This window comes from Sarcophilus harrisii, chromosome 6 (assembly GCF_902635505.1).
Source record: "Sarcophilus harrisii chromosome 6, mSarHar1.11, whole genome shotgun sequence".
In the NCBI taxonomy this organism is placed as follows: Eukaryota; Metazoa; Chordata; class Mammalia; order Dasyuromorphia; family Dasyuridae; genus Sarcophilus; species Sarcophilus harrisii.
In genome coordinates, this window is record NC_045431.1 from 245,679,170 (window position 1) to 245,688,282 (window position 9,113).

Below are 9,113 nucleotides of genomic sequence, written 5' to 3' on the forward strand. Positions count from 1 at the left end.
TTTCACCATGAGTCTTGGGTGATTATGGTAGATCATCATATTGATCAAAGGGTCTAAATCTTTCATACTTTTATAATATTACTGTTACTGTGTAAATTGCTCCAATTCCATCACTTCCCTCTACATCAATTCATACAAAACATCTTAGGTGTTTCTGAAACCATTCTTTCATCATTTCTTACAGCATAATAGTTTTCCATTATATTTATATACAGAACTTGTTGATCCATTCCCCAATTGATGAGCATCCCCTCAGTTTCCTTCTTTGCCACCACAGAAAGAGCTGCTACAATTATTTTGGTATTTGAATCCATTTTTTTTTTGTGTGTGACCTAGTTAGGATATAGACTTAAAAGTAATATTGCTAGGTCAAAGGATATGCACAGCTTTATAGTTTTCTGAGTCTAGATCCAAATTGCTCTCCAGAATGGTTGGGACAACTCAACCAACAGAGCAGTAGTATCTCTATTTTCTCATCCCCACCAGCATTTGTCTTTTTCCTTTTCTGTATTTTCTTAGCCAAATTGATAGGTATAATGTTAAGGGACAGGTCAATTCTCTGAGAGCCTCCATAGCTGTGGATCATAACATCTGAAGGAGTTGCAAGGCAGCCTTTGCTGACACAGGTGTTGTGGACTTGGAGTGAGATAAATTGGAGGCAGAGGGAAGAGGAGGGAGGTCAGACACACAACGCAGCGGCCTCTCAGAGAGGTCAGAGAACAGCAACTGCCTCAGTCTCCTTGTACCATCCTCTCACAAGAAGAGATTCATTTTGCATGGGATCTCCAGCAGCCACTGCCAGGTGGCTCCCATGTATTCCAACAGCTCTCCTGTGTATTCCAACAGTATAAAGTAGTATCTCAGAGTTGTTTTAACTTGTAATTCTCTAATTCATTTGGTGCATTTTTTTTTCAGACACCTATTGATAGCCTTGATGAAAAAAGTTTATATCATGTGACCCTTTATCATTTGGGTATTGGATCCTCTTTTTATAAGTTTGGCCCAATTCCTTATCAGAGAAATTTGCAGCAAAGACTTACCCTAGTTTTCTGTTTTTCTTCTAATTTTGGCTGCTTTGGTTTTACTTTATAAAACTTAAATGTTATTTTTTATTTATTTAAATCAAAGTTATCCATCAACTCCCATAAATCTTTGTATATCTTTATTTGTCATGAACTTTTGCCCTATCCTTAGATCTCTCTCATGTTCTACTTACTTGTTTATATCACCTTTTATGTCTCAATCAGTTGCTCATTTTGAGCTTATATTGGTATGCAGTGTGAAATGTTGGTCTATGTCTGCTTTCTGCCAGAATGCTTTCCAATCTTCCCAGTAGTTTTTGTTTTGTTTTGTTTTTTTCTCTAAAATTCTTGCCTCAGTAGCTGGGATCTTTGGGCTTATCAAATAGTAGGTGACTGTGTTCCTTTGCTTTTGCAGATTATACACCTAATCTGTTCATTGATCAACCAGCCAGCTCCAGATTATATTGATAATTACTGCTTTGTTGTACAGTTTAAGATCTGGTACTAGCAGGCCTTGCAGTTTCTACCCCCACAACTTTCATATCTGTCCTCTTTATTCACACAAGTGGCCCCTTAGTTCTAGACCTTCTCACATCTTATCTGGCCTCCTAAATTGTTCTGCCTGCCTTAAATCTTTTATGCTCCACCTGGCTGCTAAAGTGATTGATTTTCCTAAAGCAAAATTCTCACCATGTCCCTCTCCAACTCAATAAAGTCCATCAGTTCCCTATTAGCTGTAAGAATAAACATGCTTTGAAAGCCCTTCAGCAATTAGCCCCAAACTGCTTTTCTTGAGCTTCTCTTGCCCCCAACACTCTGTAATCCAGCCCAGGGGATCTTCTCTTTGCTCCTTACTCATGGCGCTCCATCTCCTTTGTCTTTTTCCACTCCTTGTTCTGTTGTCTCCCTTAGCTAGTAATCACGCTCTCCTTTCCTATGCCTGACCTCCTCTAGTTCCTCCTCACCTCTTTTTACAAAAAGCTCTTTTCTGATCCCTGAAAGAGTGCCCACCTTCCCAAACTACTTTATATTATGTACTATTTTGTTTATAGTTATAATTATGCTTGTGCCATTAGGAAGCAAGCTGTTCATCAGCAGAAATAATTTCATTTTTTGCTTTTCTGCTCTTAGAATCTCACATAAAAGGCAACGAAGATGTGTTTGCTGATTATTCGATAAAGGGGAAGTATAGCAGGGCTTTTGCTCTTGCTCCTCCACTAGCTGGCCTTGGACAACTGATATCCTCAGGATCTCATCACCACGGCACACCTTTCTTAGGTCTCACACTGTTCTTTGCAACCTCTAAGGGTATGAGGATCAGACCACCCACTCCCTCTCCTCATTTTACCTGGGGTTTGATACAGGTTGCCAGCACTGCCCAAATCTTCCGTTCAGGACTTTTCAACTCTTTTTGATCCCAGATGGGGAATGTTCTGTGACAGTTTACCAAGTCCATAAACACTTGCTAAGCACCTACTACGTCCCAGGCACTGTGCTAAACAGATTCAAGGAAAGGCATAAGAGCCCCTGACCTGAAGGAGCTATTGACCATTGGTGAGGGGGTCCCTTTGTAAAGTACCACTGGATTGGACCTTTGGAGAAACCCTTGGCAGGGGGTGTAGTCTACTCCCTGGACAATTCACACCAGCTGCTGGAGATCTGGGGTTCAAGTTCTGGAAATGCAGGTGAACAAAAAAGCGGCTATGAAGAAGAGCTCCAGGGTATGTGTGTGTGCACATTTGTTGCTTTTTGTCTTGTGTGCTTTTTATGTCTAGATATGCTGTAGATTATTAATGTGTTACATCTGTTGTATATGTTGCATGTGTATTGTATTACATGCTCTTTGTATTCTTTGTATGTGTGATGGATTGTGCACCTGTTGTGTATACACATGGAAGGTTGTGGGCACATGTGTACACTGTGTGTTGTATGGTATGGGTACACATTGTTCGTAGGTATGGTGATCTCTAGGCTTTGTGTTGCAGATGTGTTGTACTCCTGTGTGTTTGTGTGTGTACATTGTTATATACATGTGCCACGTGTAGGATCGTGGGCGTATGCTGTGTGCTGTGCTGTGTATATGGATTGTGTGTATGTACATCTCTTGTGTGTATGTTGCTCTGCAGGCTGTGTCTTGGGCAGGTGTGCTCTGTCTGTGGTATGCATGAGGTGCATGAGCTGTATTGTGTGTGCAGTGTGGAAGTGGAGGCGTGCTGCTTGTCTGGGATGCATGTTTGTGGGTGATGTATGTGTGCGCTTGTGTCTATGAGCAGGCCCGGAGGGAAGGAGGGGAAGCTACTGCCTCCGGACGCCTCTGAGCAGCCCCCAGCACACGTCCTCCAGAAGGCACGCTCAGGACAGGGGGACTGGGTGGTCCTAACTCGTCCATCAGGACTGTGGGAGAGCCTGGGCCCGGGAAGGCAGCAGCAGCAGTGGGCTGACGGCTGCTCCCATAACGGTGAGCAAGGAGGCTGGCACAGGGTGGGCATTTGGGAAGGGCTGCTTCAGGGAGAGAGGATGAATGAATGAATGCAGAAAGGAACCCTCCCCAAGGGCTAAGCATGGGACTAACCTGATGGAGGAGATGGAAAAGCGAAATGATCCCTGCTCCAGGGACCTCTAGAGTCCTGGAACTCAGAGTGGGGTTAAGTGCCATGGGAAACAGTCACTCACCAGAGCTTTTGTGTCTTTTTCCACAGTTGCTATTGAAAGGGATCCGGAAATCAAAAACTGTAGAGAGGAGAATCTGGATGTTAATGATTGAAAGAGAGGCAGTATTTCCAAATGGCTAGAGTTCAGGGCTTGGAATCAGAGAAGCCCAAACCCCATACTGCAGCTGATACTTGCTAGTCTAGTGGCCACGGTCAAATCCCTCTCTGGCCGGTTTATTGGAGGGACGTAATTCTGGATGCTTGTCCTGTACTCGGAGAACCTGGAGTCCAAACCCTGGGCCCCGCCATTTAATGATTCTTTGTACCTCAGTTATCTCATTTGTAAAATGAAGGGGGAGGAACTGCCTGATTTCTATCAATGAGTCTATGACTTGTATGAGGAAAAGGCTTTACTAGTTCTTTAAAACACTACAGAAATGCAAATTGTAATGTGTTCTAGTCTAATGAGCCTACCTTGAATTTCTAAAGTTCTTAAACATTACAGGGCTCTTCAGCATCTCTGTGGAGTCCCTGGTATAAGGAACAGCATACTCATTTTATAGATTTGGACCCAGGGGTTCAGTATCTTGCCCATGGTCGCCTATGAGCCTGGGATTGAACACACAGATCCCAACATGATCTGCTCTCCTGTCTCCCTCTCTGCATATTCTTTTTGGCCCCATCTGCATCCCCATCCTTCCAGTCATCAGTTCCTTGGGGCATATCTGGGGCACAGAATAAGGGGGAGAAGCACAAGTTACAGACACAGCATCATGTGATGGGGAATGGGGCCAGGAAGACAGAAGGCAGGCAGGGACATTCTTTGTGACTCCAGAGCTAGATTTCCGCACCCCATCCTAAGTGAGGCTTCTGTAATGGCAGATATTCCAAAGAGAGGGTTTAGACGGACTGGACATTTGTAGCCACAGAATGGCACTTATTTTTCTAAACTTTGCACTCATTATCCTTAGGTGCTTCAGGAAAGTTCAACCTATGTCCCTTTGTTAAGGTATAAAGAGCCAGAACTGGGGGCTGACTTGGTTCTTACATGCCTGGCAGACATGTTAAAATAGATGTGATTCCCAGATGGCTTAACATGATTCACTGTCACTTTTGTAGGGGCTTATGGATCTTTTGCATACCTTTTTCTCCCTCCCTCCTATTTCTTCAGGCCAAAGTCTCTCTGGTGGACTGGCCAAAAGGTGAGTGTCAGACTTCATTATCTCAAGGGGCCACTTACAGCTCTTCAAGTAAAGCAATATCATGCTAGTACCCTAGCAGCCTGGGGTGCCAGAATTTGAATGTAAGACCTCAAGTTTGAGGGCCTGGTTTAGAACCCAGGACTTGGCTCTGAGACCATCTCTGTGTTTGTGCCCATCACAAATCTTTCAAGTCATTAGGTCTCCACTTGACAAGTGAGTATGAGTCTTATTCACATTTCTTTAATACTTTATAGTTTTCCAAATGTTTTCCTCCCAAGTGATTGTGCAAGGTACCTAATACAAATTATTTTCATTTGCAGATGAGAAAAATAAGGATTGGAGTGAAGTGATTGTCACAGATCTGTGGCTTATGAGAAAAAGCTAAAAATTGAATCCAGCCTCACATGTAGTATTCTTGATTCCCAGAGAGACTAAACAGGTTATCCAATCTGCATGGAGCTATGTTTGGGAGGAGGGTGTTTGTGTGTGTGTGTGTGTGTGTGTGTGTGTGTGTGTGTTCATAGGACTGAATGCAACTGCTTCTTCCCAACCTTTTAATTTTGGGACCATACTAGCATGTACTTGTCTGAAGGTAGGGACCCAGGCCCACTCCGCCTCCTAAAGATTTCCTGAAAAATCCAGCCTGACTCTCAGGCTACATCTGACTATGGTACTTCACTCTAGCGCTTCCCTGGTGGCAGCAGTTGCAGCCTGGAGATCTGATCACTTCTGTGGGACAGAAAAAAGTCTGGGCATGCTGTGCTTTGCAGGTTTCTGAAAGCTTTAGCCCTGATCCATCTCTTTCTAGCTCCCTGTAGGCTTATGGGTAGATGGGTGGACCTGTGACAGCTAAGGCCACTACAGTCTCCAGCAGGGTAGTGTTGGTGGTGATGAGTCCAGAATGCTGGGCAAAGCTGAGGAGTAAATCTCCATTATAGTCACCAACAATGATCCCACAAAGGGATGTACAATGAGTAGGTCAGAGACTATCTGACATGGTAATAGAGACATTATTATTCCAGAGAAGAAATCCATCACACTGAGAATAATTTGAGAGATCTGTCAATAGAGGGAGGGGCCTGGTAAACAAATGAGGGTGGTCCTTGGCACTTATTTTTCTAAACTTTGCACCCATTATCCATAGGTACTTCAGGAAAGTTCAACCTCTGTCCCTCTGTTAAGGTGTAAAGAGCCAGGTCTTTGGTTTTCTCCCCTCCATCCCTCCCTCTGAGTAAAGGCAAGGACACTTAATTCTAACCCTATGCCCTTAGGGATGTCAGCTGTCCTTCCAGGATCACAGCAAGTCTTAGCCATAGCTTCATGGATGTCAGAGTTAGAAGGGACTTTAGGAACCTTGGTTTTCCTGTCTGGAGCTGTTTATGTTTTTGCTTTCTCCTTTGTTCACAGGCGGGGCTTGAGGGTCAGGATGCACTTCTCTGGCTCATCCCTTGGACAGGCTCCTTATAGCTTCCTGAGAGTGGGTCTTGGGCAGTTTCTCTGCCAACCCCTCTATTATTCTCAAATGCCCTCTTCCAGGAACACCATCATCTACCGTTGTTCCTGCATCCCCAGTTAATTCCAGTGGAACAAGAACTCTGACCCAATTTTCCTCTGTGTCTGGCTTGCAGAAAGGCTGAGTGTGGCCTAACCTAGTTTCTTTGAGGCTGGGTACTTGTACACATGGATATGGAACTTCAGGCTTTGATACATTAAAGCTTCCAGTGATGTGGAGAGCAAGGGAAAGTTCAGCCTCTGTAATGGGCCAAGTCTTTGTTTTTTTCCCCTCCATCCAGAGGGACCTGAGTGTCCGGGACACCTGACTTTGACCCTGACCACCTTGGAATGCTTGTGCCTTTCAGGGTGCATGGGATAAATAGGCCATGGCTGAGTCTTGTAAGGAGATGTGTATAGAGTCTAAAAGATGTCATCTCTAGGGGAATGGATGACTGGAAAGAGTCAGGGAAGAATCAGATCTCTCTCGACAGGAGCAGAGCACTTTGGATAACCTAAGTAGAGGCCTTTGGTTAAGTTGTCCCTCCATGCTTGTACCCCAAGATGTACAGAATAGGAGGCCATGCGCCAGAGTCACAAAGGCTGCTCTGGAGGAGTGGCAGTTTACACCTTTAAAGAGAGTTCTTATTTAAATGAGAAAATCATGGGCACTTGCTATCCCCACATCCCCATATCCCCATTTCACCTATCTCCACACACACATACAAATTATTCCCCACCCCCCACCCCCCAACCAGGTGTCACAGTAGAGAGAATGCTGATCTGGAAGCCGCAGCCTTCCTGCCCTGTGCTCTGTGTGACCCTCCTTTTGCCAATGGGCCCCAGGCCAGCCTCTCAGAATCAGGTCAGTGTCCATCCAAGTTCAGAGGCTCCCATATGCCAGGCCCAGTGCTAATCCCAGCAAAGGCTGTGGCAGAGGGTGTTTCCTCCCTGAGAAAGTCGTCCTCTGAATTATCTCCAGCAAGGAGTAAGAAAGACCAAGGAGAAGTTGTCAAAGCATTCTGGCTATGTTTGGGAATCCACAGAAATGACGTTTTAAAATCCAATCAGCTCATGAGGCCGCAAATTTCCTGCAGATTCTGATTCCTGTCAGTGGCGCCTGGCCAAAGTGAGAGGGCCGAGGATGGCACTCTGAAGACTTAGAAAACTTCCCAAGAAGTATAAACACAAATACACAAAACACAAGCATATGTTGCTGAGGAAAAAAATCCTTTTAATTTGTTCAATGTTTTGGGTATCTCCTCCAGCTAGGAAGGCCGGGACTCTCAATTTTCCAGGCTGTGGAAAAATTTTGTTGAAATACTTGGCCTATCATCTCCCGACTCTAGCTATATCACTTTCCCCATCCCCTTCTTCCCTTGGCCAAGTCTTGTGTCCAAATCTTCACATTAATAATGCAAATACAGTCTCAGACCCTTAACACTTACTAGTTGTGTGATCCTGGGAAAGTCACTTAATCCCAATTGCCTCATTTAAATAAGTACTATGTAAACAATACTAATAACACAGAGACGAATTTACTATGTACCTCTCCATGGCCCTTTGGGGCAACTGTAATTATGATTCTTCAAGCTTAGAGAATTATTATGGAAGTCAAGTCAATATTTAAAGTAGTTCATTTAGTTAATTCACTGGAAGGCAAGATTCTGAAGCTGAATCTTAAATACTGTGACCATGCAACGTTGGGGAAAATTAAGGCAAAAGGAAAAGATGGCAGCAGAGGATAAGACAGATACTGTCACAGAAGCATCCATGATCTTGGACAAACTGGGAAATAGTGAAGTATAGATGGGCTTCTGGTACTATGGGCCATGGGGTTAAGAAAAATCCTACATGATTGAACAAATTACTAATATTAACAGTGACAAAAATGTTTACAGTCCTAAAATAGAGGAGGTTATGTTGATTTGGGATCAAGCCACTGCCACTAAAAAATTACATGAAAGTTATCTTTCAAGTTTCTAGATTTAGTGATTATAAATTATGCAAGAAAATATTAGAAGTGACACATCACAGGAGCCTGCAAGAATTTAGGATCTACTGAGTACCTAATGAGATAGGATATGGAAGCTCAAATATTTCAGAAACTTTAATCTACCCAATTTAAAATGCCCTCAACCCACCAACTATTCTAAAACAGAAATTTTACAAGCAGAGCTATTGTGCATAATTACCTGGATAAAACTTAAGGGTTGCTGTTAAAAACTCATGATCCCCAAACTCACTGGAACAAAGACCTATCAAAGAAGAATAATCCCTATCATCCCAAACTGCAACTGATATCCTGAGGATGCTTTGAGCCTAAAAAAGATGAATCTACACCCTAATATTCAATTACAAAAACAGATCTTTATCTACCTGTATAACAATCCATAAAACATCAAAGTATTCTGAAGGATTTAGGGCAGCTGGAAACTTTAAGAGATTCTGGGAGTACCCTGAATAAAAGAATGAAATCGTGACTTGTCCAGGACCTTTTCTATCTGAGCTCTGGGGATAGGGAGAAACAGATGGAAAAAATGAAATAACAGCTGGCATTCATAATAGCTTAAAAGGTTTGTAAAATGCTTATTCACTGTTTTGTTTAATCACAACAACCTGGTGAAATTAATGTTTTTGTTATCTTTCAGTCCTGCCCCATTTGGAGTTTTCTTGGCAGAGATACTGGAGTGGTGGGCCATTTCCTTCTCCAGCTCATTTTACAGATGAAGAAACTGAGGCAAATA

At 43.3% G+C, this 9,113-nt stretch overlaps 1 long non-coding RNA gene across 2 annotated transcripts in view; it reads left to right on the forward strand.

Annotated features, from left to right (window-relative positions):
* Positions 1-9,092, forward strand: part of LOC116419993 — a 69,289-nt gene extending 60,197 nt beyond the window's left edge. The window contains exons 3-4 of one of the 2 annotated variants that reach the window (XR_004230315.1): positions 2,154-2,743; positions 3,296-9,092. This is a non-coding gene — a long non-coding RNA (uncharacterized LOC116419993). Of the gene's footprint in view, positions 1-2,153 lie in introns of both variants that reach the window. The other variant, XR_004230314.1, reaches the window with a different exon arrangement.
* The last annotated feature ends 21 nt before the right edge of the window (positions 9,093-9,113 follow it).